Raw genomic sequence first — 20,342 nt, forward strand, 5'->3', positions numbered from 1 at the left:
ATCTCATTCAAAATGAAAAATCCTAGTTAAGGAACACAGGACTACCTATACACACAAAGGCACAGGGCGCTGTGGAAACCTCTTTGTCAGTCCCAGGATTCTCCCCCTCAAAACGCAGACAAGGAGGGCAAAAGGCAGGGCTGAGCTGCCTTGCCCCCTTGCCCCTGACCCCAACATCTTCTGAGCAAGGCAACAATATTTTGCAGGGCGGGGGGGGGGGGGGGGGGGGTGTAGAAAAAAGGAGCAACATCTGGGAACATGTGTTTACTGACCTGATACTCAAGCCATCCCACTAACTTCAGTCACCTTGGATCAAGCTGCTGAATTTGTCTGCTGAACCAGATTCCCGCAGTATGCTGTTGGCCACGTTTGCCTAGAGGCGCTCAGGTGAGCAGCCAGCCAGTCCATACACAGAGTCTGAGCCTTTGAAACGTGGAACCCCAGCCTGCTGGGCTGCGAGTCTCAGTGGAGCTAACAGATGCACCAATCCTCAGCAACTTGCAGGGTCAGGCCCCCAAAGAAATGGGAGCCTCCTTTCTCAACAAGCTGTCTCCCAGCCTATTTCCACCCAGGCTTTAAAATAACAAAAACAAACAATTTAAATCAAAACAGCTGAAAGCCATTTTCTCCCTTCCCAAATTCAGTGCTACGTGTTTCTCCCATTACAGACAGTGGATTATTGGAGTGATACTTAACACCACTCGTGAGCGCAGCCCCCGATGCTCTGGTTTAGGTGTTAGTGACGACATCGGCTGCTGCGGAAGAAACACTAAACCCCACACCCAGGTATCGAGCAGGTGGTGAGCTTTTAAGTTTACCTTCATGGGGCCTACAAGGCCAAATCCTGCTTGCTTTACTCACACGGTAATCCCAGGGATTCAGTGAAACTACTCATGCAAGTACAGCAAGAGGGACTCAGGTCCAGCATCAGAACTGCTCGGTATATTGGGTATAAATGGTCTGCAAGTGGAAAATGTCTTGGAGATGTTTGTTAATGCAGTAAAAGCTGTATCACTAGCTTGATGAGAAAGGGACTCTTCACAGTAAAAACCACTCTGCAGTTCCAGCAGACACGAAAAAAGAAAACCTTAATGCAGGAATAGAAGACATTTGAAGCAAGAATTAACTGGCAAAATTAATACTTATATGTATCATTTCTCATTGTACATTCACAGGACCAGGAAGTAGGCAAAAGCATTTCCCCTTCTTGGTAGGGTATATTTAATGTTTTGATTTTGCTACTTAAGGACTGAGAAACTCACACTAAGAAAGAAAAAAAGAGGACCTCTTGCAAAAACAACCTGACTTCTTCATTTCCCCTTTTATAAAGTGTTCAACATACAAAATTCAGCAAAGCCTGCAAGTTAATGTGTAACAGCCCCAAACTCTGCTCCAAGATCAGGGCTGAAATCAACCTTAGCACTTTCAGAGTATCTCTGGGACTACTGCTCCACTCCGACATCTAGCCTCTTCAAAGAACCAGGGTCTCAGATAGAGAGAAAAACGACTGCAGACATCAGGATCTGACTATTGGCAACCATTTCTCATTGGGGAAAAGCTCCTCGGCCTCTTGCAAGACACTCCAAAGCATCCTGATTTGAAAACGTTATGAAGTTCCTTCCATTAGCCAGTTATTAGACTGTTAGTCACTGCTTACTTTGAGCGGGCTAATTAGTTACATCAAAGGCGCTACAATAAATTCCCAGGAGGGTTTTAGGGGGGAAAAAATGTATTTCTCAACCATCTAATAGTGCATTTATGCCTATCTGAGGGTAACTGCCTCGTTTCACTCGTAGACACTGGGGGACATATTCTGTGGTGCTGTCACTTTCTACCAAGCCAGCAGCAACACTGGGCCTTAAAGCTGTTTTACAAAGCCGTTTGTAGCCTGATGTAAATTAGATTAGCCATGCTTAGAAGCCAGGAAAAATAGAAGCAAGATAGTGACAGAGGAGTTATAACCCCCCTTTGGTACACCATCTCCATTTCTAACACCTATAGACCATACACCTCCACAGCAACAGAACATAAAAGTTACTGTAATTAGTGTTTTGCATACAAAGTTAATATTTCTTTCCTTTTTTTCCTCATATGGGTTCAAACTGCTAAATGCAATCATTATCCAGTCACTAAGCAGTTTGTAACAATCCAGACTCATGACAACCCTTCAGTTTAGATGGCAGATATCACCTATTTCCTTGCGTAATTTATTTACCACTGCATCCTTTTGCACAGTTGCAGTAAGAGTCAGTGTTTCCACAATATCCCTGTACTTCTGGCCTCTGAAGCATACCAGCTCTTTAAAAATATGTTATAGGTTACTCTGCCCTGATTTGCAGTAGCTGCAATCGCAGTTGAGAACAATGACTTCATCAAGGTCTCAGGGCAAGATTAAAATGATATATACATATTTTTGTGTGCAGAGACACATCTATAGATACATATACAGGTATACACACGTATGTGTGTACACGTGCACACACAAATTCAGCCACACCCTACATTTCATAAAATCCAGCTGATTCTAGATGAAACTCTGGATGATACATGGATGTTGTTGTACAAGCATACACACAGGCATGGTGGCTACCTGAACACAGAAATGAGCTTTTCGCAACCCTCATCAGAAGTTTAAATTATTCAGGAGGGGAAGAATGCTGAACAACAAATGCAAGAATTATAGCTAAGAATTATAGCAAGAACAAAGAAAAAACCTCCCCAGAAAACACTAAAGTCCTGTAAACTGAAGGATTTGAATACACTTTGAATGTTCTTCTGGTCATTAGTCCATTAGTTAAAAACTGCAGAGCTACTAATCCACAGAAATTGTCATATAATCCTTTTATCTACGCTGTTTCTCCCCAAGAATCTGGTATCCTTGAGAAAACCACAAACTTGAAACCATCTCTTTACCTATCAGATAGGTGCAGTAAGTATAAAAGTTCACAGACTGCCTTCCCTGCCTATACCATGGAGGTACCTCCCTCCTTTCAATAAAAGCCTCTCCTTATACCTTAAAAAGTGATGAACATTCCCAGGGGCCAACCTCTTTCTCCTCACACCATTCACTTTCTTCTGTTTTCTCCATCGTGGAGGATGCACAAGTTGTGGCAGAGATGTGTGCTGCCACACTACCTCACAGAGTTACAGTCTTCAAATCCCAGTCACCAAATATACTACCACCAGCTGAAAATAAAAAGATGGAGTCCCAAGGACTGGTGCATGTTGACTAGACAAAAAGGGATAGAGATCGTTTTGTAGGTAAAAAATTACGCTAGTGGTTAATGTTTTCTGTTGAGTTCTAGAGATGAACAGAATGGTTTTTGAGATTTCACTTTTCTGACTACATCTGCCTCTATTTTTCTAACCTTAATGTTCTGTAACAGATTTTAAGACAGTGGGATATTTCTGCAAGCTTTTAACAATATAATTGCATTTATTTAAATGCTTGTAACTATCTTAAGCAATATTCTATTTTTCCATTTATCATCACGCAATGGACACCTGAAATCAGACAGCTAAGTTAGAATAATAGTCATACCTTCAGAACATTTCAGGACATTTTTTAGTAAAACATCACCCTCTCTTCCTATTACACTAGCCATGGCAGGTTAAGATTTCTTAACTTGTTTATTATGTTTTGGTGGCTTCATCCATGCACAATCTGGCAAAAGGGGATTTCGTTGTTTCCTTATTATTGTTGGCCACTTAGATTTTCAGGCAACACTCATTTCATACAAAAATAAACAAACTAAGTTTCATTCCCTCCTCCCCGACCCCCACCAAAATAAACACAGTTTTTATGGGTTAAAGGCTGGAGAAGAAGGGAACCACCTGAAAACTTAATTCACTTTGACTATTTTGAGTCACCATCCCTGGAGGTCTTCAATAAACGTGTAGATGTAGAACCTAGTAGCATGGTTTAGTGGTGGACTTTAGTACTAGATTAAAGGTTGGCCTAGATGATCTTAGAGGTCTTTTCCAACCTGAGTGATTCTACGATTTACAAACAAGCAAAAAAGACCTCACTGTCTCCTGCCCAGGGGTATCATCACCTCTAGGTACTGAGAAAGAATGTGGAACTGTAGCCAGTAAGGATTCATTCCAATTGAGAAAGTATTCCAACAAGAAAATTGGATTTTATTGAAAAGAGCCTATTAAAAAAAAAAAAAAGTAGGAGGGAAAAAAAAAAGAGGGGGAAGGATTAAAAAAAAAAAAAAGGACTGCCTCTTAAATTTACCACTAAGAATTTTAACTATTTCTAAAAGGGCCACAGACTTTTTCTCAGTACAGGAGAATCAGCACTGGCAGTCATGACTGAACCTTCAGTTCTTGTGCAAGTAAAATTTTCATGGGAGAATTCACATTGGACTCTGGGTTTGAAGATCTCTGTTTTTCAGATCTCTCCCTGATCTTCTATAAGTCACTTCATTTCTCACAACTTTGTCTTCTTCACTCACCAAATTGATAAAATGCTGATGGACCGTAATTTCATAAGAGAAATAGTATTCCTACATAGCAAATAGTCACTAGAAACATGGAAAGATACAAAGTCCATTTGATTCACATATACAAAAAGATCCAGTTAGATCTGAAGGCAGAATATACTGAAGAGTCAGCGCAAAGCTGCCTTAAATCATGCAGTATATTAAATGTTCTGATTCTGCAAAACATAGCATGACTCCCACTTCTATTACGTAAAATGGGCGTCCACAATTTACACAACTTGTCGACAAATACAGAACTGTTGACTAATAAGTATTTACCACATCCCTCTACAAAGAAAAAAAAATATGAGGGAAAAAAAAAACAGAAAACAATAAAAAGTCAACCTTTCAAATGTTCTTTGCCCTGACTTCATATTTACACTATCCAACTCTCCTGCCTGTTGTACCATTAGCAGAGAAATCTTGCCAAAGACAGTGTCCCCCTCTACACATCTAAACTACCTTAAGTTCTGAATGATCGCTTAAGCTTCCTGAAAAACTGAGTAATAAAAATGGACTTGATCTACCAGTGTTCTCCAGCCTGCTAAATATTCGAAGATTATTTTTTTTTCTTTCAAAGTACTAGTTTTCTTTCTTCCCCAGTACAGGACATAAGGTCCATCTTGCCAGCACCCATAATAAGGGTTTTTTTGCCCCCTTTACAGGGCAACTATTGTCTTTTGGAACTATGATACAGATATATTTCATATCAAACTGCCAAACCTTTCAGATTAATTATAATATTTTCATTTTAATCTCATTGTTTGGATCTGTTTTACTACAAGTCTTGTAAAAGCAAAAATAGCAAAATAACCTAACACAATAACTAATAGCAATAACCTAAACACCTGATGTTACTTCTACTGTTACTCATGGCATTATCAACTGTGCCACAGCCATTTTTTGTTTTAAGGCAGAAAAACTTGCAGAGGATATCCTGTAAAATGCAATTAGTCTTTTTAGATCTACCAGAATTGTAACATCAAAACGGGCTAGATGTAAAGAAGAAATTCCCATTAGAAAATGCCATTTTTTCATGGCAAAAAGATTGACAGTCCACAGTCTTCTCATAGCAGAATACATATCCGGCTTGCTTGCTGCAACTCCCTTCTTAAGACTGAAAAAAAATCTTTTCCAGAGCAGTAAGGTTACCACTGTCAGCTTCACTGAACTGCATACTTCCCTTTCTTTCGGGTCTTATCTTCAAAAATCACGGAAACAAAGATGTAAACTTGGACATTAAAGAGTGTTAACATCAAAGTACATGCACTACTTTTGATATTAACCAAAGCCTTGAACCAGCAATCTAACAGACACAAATCAGCGGTGTCTATATAATTTCAGAAACTGTTGAACTGATCTCTCTGCTGTGGCCTGCATTTGCTCACTAGCTTTTCAAAGCATAGTATCAGTATGTTTTTACAACTAGCTGCTGATCAAGCAAGCAGCAGGAATGCAATTCATCTCTCCAAACACATGAAGCCTTCCATTTGTTTCTTTTTATCGAATACATTTTGAAATTTTAAACTCTCCATCCAGAGCAATTCCCTCTCACTAGGGCAAACAGTTGTTTGTATCCCATACAAACAAGGGCTACAAAAAATGGTTTACATAAAAATTATCGTATAACATCTCAGACACTTTATGTAGAGATGTTCGGCCTTTACTCAGAGCTGTCCCATCACAAACCCACCACAGACAAACTCTGTAGTTCACGAGGGTAACTACAGAATCCATTGTGCGTAGGAAAAGTAAAAGTCCTGTGAGAAAGCATCCAGAAACCAGAAGCCCTGGGGAAGCTTTCAGGTTGTTTGCACTCCGAGACTCAATCCTGATCACTGAGAGACTTGCTGATGTTAGTGAAGCTTATGAGCCAATGGGGCCTATTTTCAAGTGAGCCTGAGATAATTTACAATTCTGTGTCAAAACAAGGTGAAACTTGCCATTTTGCTGGGAAATTCTGGCAAATGAAGTTTTGAAAGCCAGTCTCAGAGACACAGCTTGTTGAAACCTCAAATTAAAGTGGAAAAAATATACAAATGCCTAAAGAAATTATGTAAACAGATGCCACTAACATATACTTCATCCTGTCATGTCTGACCCCGCATTCACAACAGCATGTCACCACCCGGTTCTCTTCTCAGCACTCAATTTCAAATGCCCTCATTGAAAGAGTTACATATTTTAACCAGACTGAAGACACGGAGCTCAGTAATAGATCAGAACAGATATTCTCTCTTAATCCTCACTATTTCCTGCAAAGACTTGGATTTTCGTCAGTGTTCAGACACTATGCCTTGCTCTCCAAGACAGCTCCAATGCCATCTTCATAACTTTGATTCAGATTTGTCTGGGCCTGCATTTACAGCCATGACCTTACAACAGAGTAGCTAATGTGCAAGTTAAGGTAACTTCTGTGGGGAAGGTAGCACAGAAAATGCAGTTGGACACCACTTTGTTTTTCCTTTTCCCTATGCTATAACTTACCAGCTTACTTCATACTGCAATCTACCTTTGTCTGCAAAGTCATCAGAACATGTTACCTCAGAAAATGTCATACAACTTTAGCCAAGACAACACGAGGGCTTCAACCAGTGTAGCTCATGCACCACAGGTTACAAGTATAAAATTCACAGTAAATGGGAAGAAGAAAATGAGCTGAGAGAGAGACACCTGGGTCTGGATTCCTAACAGCTTTGGTACCACATTAACATGTATTAACAGGACAAACCCCAGAATATACACTGTGATGCAGTAGTGAAATATTGAGTAACACACACAGCTGCACTCACAGGATCCATTCTCCTTCTACACCACTACCTTCTTTACCCTAACCTCCTGAGGAAACAAGGCTAAATAAAACCATTTTTGACTGTGAGGCAAGAGTTTCTGTACTAAATAACTATACAAAAAAAAAAAAAAGGTAGAGGAAATACTGTTACCAGTCCCTCTAACACCAAGTTTGCAGAGAGATTTACATTTATCATACAAGAAAGCATCCAAGGAGCAAGGCGCAATAAACGTCCCACCAGAAGAAAAATCTGTGATCAGAACCAGCACCTTATCAGACATCAGAGAATCAAGACAGAAAGCCATGTCCTGGAAGAAACCCCCAAGTAAGTCCATTCCCACTCCAAGCTGCTTTTGTGCTGCTAAGGGATGTGACTCAGAAAATTTCCAGGATAAATCTTGCGACTTATAGCACAACGATGTGCTAAAATTCACTTGCAGTGCTGTGCACTAAGGCACTATCTGAATGATTAAGAGGTCCACATTGTTTGCAAGTAGATGAGTATTCTTCTGAGAACCAGTCAATTGTCTTCGAAGTTTCCATCTGTCACTGAGAAAGAATGCACAGGAATGTTTTCATACATCAAACTTACCAACCACTCAAATATGCAGGCAGGAAGATGGTCACTGACTATACATTGTTTTTGCCAAACTAGCCATAAAACCTTTCACAAACTGGAAATTAGAAAAACTATAAATGCACAGTCTTTATGAAGTCTAACAACAAAAAATGTGACCCAGAAGTGATCATAGCCATCTTCATAGAAGGGGAGCGCAGTTGTAGAAATGTTAGACCTCGGTATCAGTAGTTGGGTTTATAAGTAAAAGGGCCTTTTCCCCAACTCCTCCAGAAGACAAAACCACTATTCACTTCAATGGAAGTTACAAGCAGGAAACAACGGCAGGAGTGGGCCCAAAGGAAATAGGGAACAAATTGCACCTTAAACCAATAAAATGCCTATGCCCAGCAAGTTGTCTCATTATTGAAGTAAGTAATTACAATTTTAATGGAATGTGAGCGGATTTCTAAATCATTAGGCAATGTACACAGAATGTCAACAATATGGCAGAATGGTGGGATACTAGCACTTGGAGGGACAGAGAAAATCAGCCAGAACTGCTTAATCACCAAAAACTCAGTCGTGGAACCACTCGTCTGAGGAATACTATTCAGGAAGATCCATCACATGAGTGTAGCAATCTACATTTGTGGCAGTAAGCCCTTAATTTATCCCCCCTTTTCCCAAATTGGAATGTTTTACTTGTAATGACTTGAGAGTAAGTATGTATTTTTGCCACAACTGTTTGTAAAACAAAATTATGACAGTGCTTGCCAAGCATTGCACATATATGCACACATGTGGCTATTAGAACGTTAATGTAACAGGAAGGAGCATAATTTGAACCCAGCATCAAGCCCTTAAGACATGGCAAAATTAAGGTGGCTTGTGGACCATCATGTTCATAATTAGCATCTATTTCAAGATGCATACAAAGTTATGTATCATTTTTATTCTAAAGGGCCCCTGCTTCATGGGGTAGGCAGCATGTGTTTAGTTCTCAGAGTTCAACGTGTGGCCCCTCTGCCTCATTTACTGCACTTCATTGCAATCCAGCTCTCCAGAAAGAATTACTCATTTCCTTCTGGGCTTTCTCTAGTGCTCATCACAATACTATTGGCATGCTTCATGAGCATTAACAGAATGTATTTTACCATGGCCCTGTGTGGTAGAGATGCTATCACTCATCACATACACAAACTATCCACTTAGTGTCCCTAATTGCAGGTACTCAGTTTAAGAGCCTGTGAACCCAAGTTTTCAGAATATTTACCATGATTTTGTGATACAAATAATAATATTTTAATGTCTTGTGTGTAGCTTCATATAGTGTAAACAAAAAACAAAAGAAAGCTGAATGGAATGCAGAATGTGGCAGCCATAAGAAATGTGTGCTTTCAATTCAACCCACTGACCCCTTTGAAACAAGTAAACAAAATGCCTTGTAGCAGTAGTAAGTTATACCCTAGGACATCTAGGGCAGGAGACCATGGATATCTCGTCACAGGTTCACAGACATTTGCTGGTAACAGCAATTCCACCTTGAATTCCACCTTAGCCGTTGAAGAAGGTTGCTCCAGTGAGAACAAACTTTCTGCTTCTTCCACTGAAGTGTACTTCTGCTGCTCCATCTTTCATCTTGTTCTTTTTTAAATGCTGCATTGTTTCTACTAATACCTCCTCATCCCAGTCCTTTTTGCTGCCCCCACACTCCTTTCCACAAACCTCTCATCTTAGACTCATTATTTTAGGCCAATAGATGTTAGCCGCAGTCTCAGCTCTTCATCCTGTTCCTTGTGGGGTGAAACTTCTTGCTCAGCTGTTCCCAACTTCTCTCTCAATGTCTTTTCCTTGACCTTCAGTCACGTACACCAGCCAGCGTACCCTGTTCCTGATGATTTCCCATGTCTCCCTCCAAGTTCCCCATCTAATCCCAGCATACTGAGCTGGGCTCCTTACCCCTGCCTTTCTTTTTTTCCCCTCTCATCAGATATTTTCTCTGTCATCCCCTTTTCCCCTCTGATGGGTCTCCCACTTTCCAACCTGTATTTAATTAAACAAACTTTCCACCACTGTTCTTGGCATCAAACTCTGAACTAGCACAGGAATACAGACAGAGGTGGGGGTGTCTTTCATATGGCATTAGGAACAGCGGGAATTATGGCTACCTGTTTCCAGTGGGTTCTTCAGTTTCCTTTCTTTTGCTTTACATTGTTAACATCGCCCTTTCTTTACTGCAGCAAAAGCTTGTAGTCGTAAGGATTTCCTTCTTAAGGGAGCATTAGCTGACTGGGGACTGTGTAGTACCCCTAGTGATCACCTGGAGAAGAAAAAGCACATGCTCCCTATCTTGACAAGAACACTTTTTTTTTTTTTTAAATCCGGAATCAGCAAAGATTGATGAACTGTACAGTACAATTAATTGTCACTGTTCCTAGGTAAGTTATTAAAGCTGTGGAATAATTAAATCACATCCCGTCTTTCTTCTTACATGGTCCGGACAATTTCCATGTCAAAGAAACACAGGTAGAAATAAGAAGTGGGAGAAAAACTTCAGATTTTTTTACTTGCAGAATTTGACTTCAGATGGCTTTGAAACAGCACACTGCTGGAGGACAGAATTCTGAAAGAACTGCTGTGAATGAGCACGTGTGGGTGTTTGTAAAGAAGGCAAAGGATAACCTTAGTGATTCACGAAAAATTCCCAGGCATTTGAGCGTAGCTGGTATATGTTTATTTTTTATCATTTGAATTTTAACTTGCATTGCCAAAGTGTTTCATTTCAAAGTTGGGGGAAGTTGTATTTACCATTGAGAGATAATAAGTTTTAAAAAACTGCTAGCATCTCTTAACAGCTAACAAATCTGGAGAGAAAATCAAGCACAGAGCACAATTGGGACGAGGGAGTTGTTAACAAAAAAAATACTTCTCCCTTCAGCTCTACAAAGAGATCACAGAACAGTTCTTTACTCAAACCAGATTTTAGATGCTTCCTTCCGTGCACAGTACATATGGCTTGCATCTATTTTTTCTTTAAAATGGAGTTACATTTCTTCCTGTTAGTAAACATATCAAGGATTCTATGAGAACTAACAACAACAAAACTTTTCCTGCTTTTAATGTAGACTGAACATGTGTATTTCAAATAGGAAATCATTTCTCTAACCATATGCATGAACAGAATGGCTTCCTAAGAGTTAAAAAAGCAGGTAAAAAAGCCTTACATAAAATTGTGAGAATTTGTTCATTTTTATGAAACCAACATTTGAGGAACTCTGTGTCTAGCACAAAAGTATTTACAAAGACTATGAATTTAACTTGTGAAGAATACCTGTGTTACCTTTTCCCCTCCAAGCTCCTTACTTTCCCACCTTTCTCCTTATTCCACTTTTTCTCTTTTAATCACCACCCCTTTTTTTCTCGCCTTTTTTTCCTCATCAAAAAGTCACTGTTGAGTAAAATATGAAAAGCTAGCATGAGAGTAAATAATTCCTTCCCACTGCCCCATCACCCCTTCTTCTTCCATCCTGAAGGCCAAAAAGCAATTCAGAAAGAAAAGTTTGTAGCAATTTTAAGCAATGCCAGCAAGTCTAATACTCATGCTTCATGCATCCAAAATAACAATATTGTCCATCCGCTCCCCCAGCTGGCTCTAAAGGATTTCATTTCCTTCCCAACCTCCTCAGCTTGGTTTCAAATACAGTAGTAAATCTGACCGCGCATATAAGCGGCTATGCAAAAGTCTGGATTGCTACTAATGCTATTTGTCCATTTTGCACATCGATGCTGAAAACATCAGAAATCTGCATCAAAAAAAAATGTGCAAAAACTACTCCAGAAACTAAAGCATGCTAGTATTAAAGATGAACATGGCTGGCGGAAATCCGATAGTGAATGAGAGCTAACAGAGCTCTAGAGAGATAGCAGGATCTGGGGACAGCTTATGCAAATATAGGCAAAAGAATGCTATCCACTGTATGAAAACGCCAAGATGGGGGTGGGGTGACACAGCAAAATGGAAATCCTAGCTGATCCCGTGGGCTACCAAGCTGCACATGTGGAACTGGCCTTTATGGGCAGCACAAACCTGAAATGAAACACAAAAAGGGTGCTGGGGAAGACAAACCTGTAACTGGGCTGGTGTTGGAAATGCTCTACAAATAAACTCCAAAAGCTATGCACGCTAGAGAAAAATATGCCATGGTGATGGCATCCAACATTATGTCAGTGACAACTGTGTACAAAAGAGCAATGAGTTTGGGAACAGTCAAAACAACAACTACAAGCCAGTAATTTTGAACAAAAACGTCCAACGTATCCACCCAACTCTGACAAGCTAGTTATTTGATACTAATTGGGCTCTGCTAACAGCATGGCAAGAAGAGGCTGTAGTGTGGGACTATGGACAGCAGCAATTTATCTAATCTCAACACAGACCTTTGTTATCACAGCTTGGCATCAATATTGTACTGCCCTTTGAAAGCCTCCCACTCTGGTATTTCCACAGTTGCTACTACACCGATCACAATGACTTTTGCCAAAGCATCAAATTTTCCCAGCAAAAGGCACACACTAAATAATGACAAGCCTAAAGCTCTCATTAACAACCTTTTCACCCATCCATCCACCCACCCATCCAAGAAAGGAGCACAAAGCACACAGTTCCAGCCTTTACCCAGATTTCCTCTTCCCATGGCCAAGCTGCCCAGATGTCACTGCACACAAAAGCATCAAAACAGCATCTTTTTTTCATGGGTACCATACATCTCTTGGCAGGCTACAAACCAAACTATGTTTCTTCCATCTCAGAAGAGATACAAATAAACAAGGTCAGTCTTAGCAGGCTTCCACACAACTGCACACCACAGACGTCATCACCGACTTGACTCTCAGCCTTTTAAATCAGAGGTCTTGTCCATACAATAAGTATATTTCTTTCAAAATAGATGACCACAAGTATGTCTGTGATGGTAACAAAAGCAGCTGAGCTGTGTCCGCACAGCAAGCCATTTTGAAGAGTCCTTACTGGCCAAACCACTTGTGTTTTTCTTAAGCTCAGTTCTGGAAATATCTGAAGAGCTATTCCTGTACTGTCCCGCATGATATCCTTGTCTCTAAATTGGAGGGACATGGATTTGATGGATGGAACACGGTGAGTAAGGAATTGTCTGAATGGTCACACTCAGAGAGCTGCGGTCAATGGCTCAGTGTCCAAGTGGAGATCAGTGTGGAACCTCATGAAGTTCAGCAAGGCCAAGTGCAAGGTCCTACATCTGGGTTGGGACAACCCCAAGCATGAATACAGGCTGGGCAGAGAACGGGTTGAGAGCAACTCTGAGGAGAAGAACTTGGGAATACTGATTGATGAGAAACTCAGCATGAGCCGGCAATAAGCACTTGCAGCCCAGAAAGCCAACCTGAGCGAGGTGATTTTCCCCCTCTACTCCACACTTGCAAGACTCCACCTGGAGCACTGTGTTCAGCTCTGGGGTGCCCAGCACAAGAAGGACATGGACCTGCTGGAGCAAGTCCAGAGGAGGGCCATGAGGATGATAAGAAGGCTGGAGCACCTCTCCTATGAAGACAGGCTGAGGAAGTTGAGGTTGTTCAGCCTGGAGAAGAGAAGGCCCCAGTGGGGCCTTAGAGCGGCCTGACAGTACCTAAAGGGGGCCTGCAGGAAAGCTGGGGAGGGACTCTGTCAGGGAATGTAGTGACAGGACAAGAGGGAATGACTTTAAACTAAAAAAGGGTAGGTTCAGATTAGATGTACAAAGAAATTCTTTACTCAGAAGGTGGTGAGGCACTGGCACAGGCTGCCCAGAGAAGCTGTGGATGCCCCATCCCTGAAGGTGTTCAAGGCCAGGCTGGATGGGGCTTTGGGCAACCTGGTCTGGTGGGAGGTGTCCCTGCACATGGCAGGGGGCTGGAACTGGATGGTCTTTTTGTCCCGTCCAGTCCAAACCATTCTGTGATTCTATGAATAAAGGCACTACCATCCAGTAACAGAAAACAGATCTCTGCAGTTCCTAGGCTGCTGGCCTTGATTAGCTCTCAGGATCCAAACCACATCATTGCTTATAAGCTCTTCTTAGAAGTTGTAACTCAGATGGCAAGAGAGGAGGGAGGCAGGGTTCAACAGAGGACTTCTGTAAAGCCCCTGACAGCCATCCCTCATTAGCAGATGAACACTTCTTAGAATCAGAGAGACAAACTTTGAGGAAGAGAAAGTTTGGTGCCACAGTATCCATAAGGACATCGCTTTGAAGTGTTGCTTCTTTGAAGTATGAGTAGTAACTGCAAAAATGTGAAGTTCTTGTGAATGAAATTGAGCAACAAGGAGAAAAAAAATCAAAATACTCTTAGCATTCCTGAAGCATGCCAATAAGGAAGAAACTACAGCTAGGCTAGAATACATATGATACTCCTCCTCACGATACTGCAACTTGGACCAGCATGGGAACAGCACTTAGGAAGAGCTTTAACTGGTACTAATCCATGAATTCCCTCTTTTTACTTCCTTCCTGTTATTTCTGCTTTATGTCCTTTCACTTCCCAGCATAGAAAGAGGGAAAGCAAAATAAACTGGAAAATATGATTTTAGTGTCATGACTCTCAAGTCAGCTGCTCATGGATAGAGAAAGTGCATAGTAATAAAGTTAATTTTAACAGTGAGGGATAAAGATCCATCCTTCCTGCAGTAAAATCTCAGCACTGAGGATCCCTCACAAACAGTCCCATATTCTGCAAGACCTCATGGTTTCCCCAGTAAGACAGGGATAGTCGGCTCCAGGGCATATTTCTGTATGACACTAGCAGCATCATACAGCCCCCAGAGTTCAGATTTTAGAGTGGTCCACACCACCACAGAGAGGTTACACTATTAGTGGCAGAACTGAAATTGGACCCTAGCAGTTGCGGTTGGTCAGAATCCCACACAAAACACTATCTTTGAAGCTCTAGTTGCCTTTGCAGTCAAAAATTCTTCTTCATTGTGGCAGTAAAAATTGTATTAAACTAGGCCCATACCTTATGGCAAGCCAAAAAGCAAAAAGAAACATTGGTCCAAATGCAATGCTTTAAGACCAGCATTTACTCTGAATGACCTTGTGTGTTTGATTCTGACACATACTAGTTTGATATACTAGGTCAACGTTAGTTCAGAACAGTCTACACTTAAAGTCAACTGCTCTTGCCTCAATTTATATCAAGTCAGATGGAGCTGTTGCATCCAAAATCCAAATGTTTCACTTTATACCTTTCCTGTACAAATTGTCAAAGGCTTTGCACTGTTAAGCATCTGGAAAAGTTGATTATGCACCATTAAACCTCTTCTTGCACAGGAGCATAAGAGGGTTCGGGGCAGCCGTTAACATATGCCAAGGTAAAACAGCATCATCCAGTGAGATCTCCATTTGAAAGAACATCTTAAACACTGAAAAACAAAACAAAACACATATCTTTATCTGTTCAATATTACACCTCTTCATTTAACATCTGCGTTGTTAATTCTTTCAGTTACAGAACTCTCTCACCTCCTTGGGTGAAAACAAAATGTGTGTCCTTTAAAAGTGTGTATTTTCAGTCAGTCTTGCGCCTGACACAGTAAGCAGCATCCAGGCAACAGCCAAAGGATATATATTTGATTTAGACATGCCAAAGAGCTGCCTCAGAGCATTAAAAAACACAGAAGTATTTACATCCCCAAAAATCATTCATTTCAAAGGGAAACACAGCAGGGAACATCCAACTTTTTACGAGGTTGGTCAGAACATAATCATTACATCGACTTAGAATCTAACATGCTAAATGTTTACACAAGATGTCATGACAGCAACTGCAAAAATTACCTGCCCAGAAGAAAATAATTACACATATCTTGTAGCTGTTCCTAATGCATTCGAGCAGCCTCAAGCAAGCAGGCAGCTGTCATTATGTGGCCAGTCAGCAAAGCAACAGTGAGGGTACAGCTGGTCAGCTGTTTTTCCTGGAAATAATCTGGTATGGACTAACAAAATATTTACAGACCTGTCCATTTAAATACAGCTAACCCATTTAAATACAGCTTGCATTCAAGTTGCCACACACAGAGCTCCCGTATTCTCCTTACCTTTAGAGGTTCATAGAAGTCAGTGTACAATCCCACATCTTTTACAGAGTTCAGGATGGAGAAGTCACTATCATCCATATTATAATGTTGAGTACAGATACACAACACATGAGATCCAAACTATAAATACAATTCTGTCTACACAAGTTTATGAAATATTATGCCATAGGTACAGGATTTCAAGGAATTCCACTGAACTTCCACCAAAGTCTTCAGCTCCCCTGCCTCCCAAAGGCGTGCTACTGTGTACAAATAGCCAAATATCAAATATTCATTAGTAGCTCATATAGCATTACACATGCCATTACTCCCCCTTTTGCACTGAAAACCAAAGCCTGTTCTCCCTACACACACCCCAATCCAGGCTAAGGAGGGTAGCTTTGGGAAGAACTTGAAGTTTAAAACTGAAGGGAAATAGTTTCCCTTTCAGCAAGCTGAAACAGGAAGAACTTTTCTGTCTCTAAAAGTACTCCAAACACCACAGCATGATCTCTCCAAAAATATTCCAATTTCAGTCAGGAGAAACTGTCTCTGTGTTTTGTACGTCAAAGTAAGGACTGGCCTTTTACTGCAGAGCTGGTCCATCATTTCTAGAAACATGAGAACACGGACATCATCAATGACCTCCTCCTGAAGCATTATACCACAGAAAACAAATCATTTAGACTCACGTACATTTTAGTTAACTACACTGTATTATCCACCATCACACTGAAGGAATCTGGTGGTTGCAGTTTATGAATCATGACATGTTTGTTCTCTATCACTCCTGTTTATAAACCACACAGACCCCATCATTGCTACCAGCTCTGCACAGAAGGCACACAGCAGCAACATCCCTGTTCGGTAGCACACATTTCTACCCACCGCCTTGGGCTTTCACTTTGATACGATGCTTGTCGTTGCTGTACCAGTAGACAACGTTGGCTTGCAGTAAGATAAACTCTTCTATCGGTCACATTCCTATCTTGGATTGTTTCCCGGGACATAGCATTTTCCCTGTTGACTTAGCCTGTACCAGTACCCAGGACTGTAGCAAAGGGAGAGAGAAAAGCTGCTCCACACCTGGATGTGGTCTTGGAGGAAATATTTGTGTTATTTCAGGATATTTCTGTTAGCTTTTCCCAACTTACAAGCAGAACACTTCTGGGAAAGGAATTAAAAATTTCCCTGTCAGCTTCCTCTGAAAAATAGCAACCAATTAGCACATCAAAATGAATGGCAATGAGAATGGGACAGCAGGCAGACTATCGGTAAGGGAAATGACAATGACAAAATAATCTTTCCTTGTACCTTTAAATATACCCTGCATATGTGCCAAACTTTGAAGCATCTTTGCCACAGGTCAGATTGTGGCCATTTCAACGTCATGATCACAGGACCTCCGAACTGCTGACCAGTATTTATGGGACTAATCAAAGTCTTACAAGCCTTAGCAAAACTTCTTTTAAGAAATCCACTTATCTTAATATCAGCACTTGGAATTGAAGTAAATGTATATAAAAAGAGAAACAGTTTTATCTGGGCAAACACTACCAATATATGAATATAGGATACCAATACATCCAGTTTGCTTACTGCAAATGTAGCAACAATAAAATCTATATCACATTCATTTCTAAACTTAATTTGAAGCTGCACAATGCCTACAGCTTGTAAACATCACTGTCATGTGCCTGTGAAGAACTGCAGTGCCAGTATCTGCAACCATTTATGCGATGTGATTCACAGATTTTTCTGTGTTTTGTGTACATTGGCATATCTTGAGGGCATGCTCAGTCTAGTATGGTGTCTGTTTTTCATTAAATATGAAGACTTTTTTAAAAAGTAAATATAGCTTTTCATCAGAGCCCTGAGGCATCCATTCATCACCTTATCTTGTCCCAAGCAATTTTTTGAACAGAGACATATAATAAAGGAGTTATCATTCTGCCAGTTGCATAAAGGATTTGGGAATGGTGAATGAACAGGAGGAAAGTCTGAGGGCGCAGAAAAAGGGAATCCTTGATAGATCTCTAACTCACATGAAGAAAACTGGAATTCCCATTTCTGTAAACAAAACAAAGCTGGATAATAGCTCTAGAAAGCTCCAGGAGTATGACCCCTTCGTCTCATTTACTACAGAAGATAGTAAATTCTGCTCCAATTATATCAAGCAGTGAATAAAACATCAGAAACAGGTATGGCTGAAACCAGATAAGGTTAGGCAGCCAAAGCAGCAAATGAAGATAAGCAGCCAGGTTGAGATACAAGGAAAATCATACAGGACAGCTCCAAAAGCAAACACTGGGAGGGTTGTAGCAGAGAAAGCAAAGCTTCAGAAGCACAGGGCAGAATTTTAAATGGCGTGAACTGAAAAAATGAAAAGGGAAATAAGAGAGAATGGAAAAATTGCAAGGAGTATATGAGGGAAAAAAATGAGAGCAAACAAGACGTGGAAACAACAGGAAGCCGGCAAAGAGATGCTTCAAAATGCTTCTGATCTCCTGACCAGATGATGGACAAAATGAAACCGGAGAAAACTTAGAAGGGAAGGGAAGAAAAGAGGTGGTAAAAGTAGGGGAAAAAAATAGAGAAGGCCAGTCTTGCCGCATCAACACAAACAAATGGCTAGTGAAAAGACCCAGAAGTACCAGATCTAAAACACAGTGTAAAAAAGAAATCTAATGAACCTGTGTAAACCTAAAGAACCATACTAAAGAAGGGAAACAGCAGCACCCAGCCCACATTGTGCCGCCCTGTTGGTCATGGTTCCGAACTCTGGCAAATTCAGCAAGTCATGTCGTTTTTCCTTTTCCTCATACTTAAGCAGCCTTATCTCTCCCCCCTGCAGCACATCCTTCTGCACTAGTTAAATCTGCAATTCTCTGCTGGGCAACTCCGCTGGGAACTCTGCCACCAAAAAGCCGACATCAGTTGATTTATGCTGTTTTTGTAAATGCTGCTGTACATCCATGTTTACCACTACACACTACACCAATCATCACTTGTAGACTTAGGATAATGAGAACCCTAGTGACTCTCAAAATACTTGCAAACTGAGGTTTCCTGTCGTGAGAGTCATCGGCTGGGGCCTGCCTGAACAGCCTCGTAAAAAAATCCGGGGGAGAGGTTATTTTTGTTTCAGGTTTGTTTGGCTTCCTTAAGAAAGAAAGAAAGAAAGAAAAAAAAAAAAAAACTTCTACAGGCCACTTCTTATGCATGAGGTTGCTTCAGCAGAATGTTTGCATTTCAACTCAAGCTGTGATCTCATCATCTCTTCCAACTTAAAACACTCTCACAGACTATTTTTGTAACTCTTGTCATCCTAACCAAAACATGTGACATCACTCTCTATAGGTGTAAAAATGCTCTCTTTTCCACACACTGTATTAAATTACTTCATTAATCAGAATGAAGCCCAGCAAGGTAGAGAAGCAGGAAGAATAGGGCTAGAAGCTGGGGCTCAGTATACTAAAGGATGTGTTGGTTGGTTTGTCATTAAGTTGTCTCCTGTTTCTTCCCTACTTCCTTTTTCAGATATAGGTGTCTTCTGAATGTGTACACATAGTGGGGGATTTTCTGGTTCTTTCTCTCTAACCTCAGCTCTGTTACCCTAGTGACTTTTATATTTCACTTGTGACTCACCACAGATACCCTCTTTTTCAAGAAAATGCTCACATGTTCACCTTTTTTTTTTTCTTTTCCTTGTAAGCTCATGTCTGTCTTTCCCCACCCATTTGCTCTCTTTCTCCTAGGCATCTCATCTATCACTTACTTGTAACTCTTTCAGCTCTTTTACCTTCTACCCATTACCAGTTTCAAAACATTTCCCCCTTGTTTTTTTCCTTACCCTTTATTTCCCTTATCCTATACTCCCAAGTCTACTTGTTTCTTTACCGGCCTTATTCCAATACTTACTTCATTTCCCAACATCCTGCAGCCCAGCCCTCACAGTCCATGATGGAGCCATGCCTCTAGCAGGGGCTGTGAAGAGCAGGCAGCACCAAACTAGGGGGTGGATGTGGCCTCAGCCCCACAACCTGCCTTAGAGGCAGTGCACCACGCCGTGCACCTCCAGGCAGGGGACACTGAGCCTGAAGAGCATCACCCTCATGTAGGCACCTTTGTCTGATAGCTGGCTCCTGAGAAAAAGCAAAATCCTCAGGGAAGCAGGACATGGACATCAATGGCCCACAGGCACATCGAGGTACCCCCTTAAACACATATGTTAAGAGAGCCCCACGTATGTCATACTCTTCTTTCAAGCATATAAGAAGCATAGAAGCTGTTGGATACATAATCCTCCCTTTATGAACAAAAATAACATGCCCAGGAAGAATAAAATACAGTCTGATAGCAAGTTGATCAGACTCAGATTTTAAATGGTTTGGTCCCCAGTTCTTGCTCCCTGCAGAA

At 40.9% G+C, this 20,342-nt stretch overlaps 1 protein-coding gene across 6 annotated transcripts in view; it reads right to left on the reverse strand.

Moving 5' to 3' along the window:
• GLI3 (GLI family zinc finger 3) overlaps positions 1-20,342 on the reverse strand; it is a 217,807-nt gene that overhangs the window by 152,403 nt on the left and 45,062 nt on the right. Inside the window, exons 4-5 of one of the 6 annotated variants that reach the window (XM_083825634.1) lie at positions 15,093-15,269; positions 10,006-10,157 (exon numbers count right to left, since the gene is read on the reverse strand). The exons of 4 other annotated variants lie outside the window; for them this stretch is intronic. The gene's annotated coding sequence lies outside the window, so the exon portion shown is untranslated. One more of the 6 variants, XM_083825635.1, reaches the window with a different exon arrangement.

This window comes from Anser anser (genome assembly GCF_964211835.1).
Source record: "Anser anser genome assembly, chromosome: 2".
Classification (NCBI taxonomy): Eukaryota; Metazoa; Chordata; class Aves; order Anseriformes; family Anatidae; genus Anser; species Anser anser.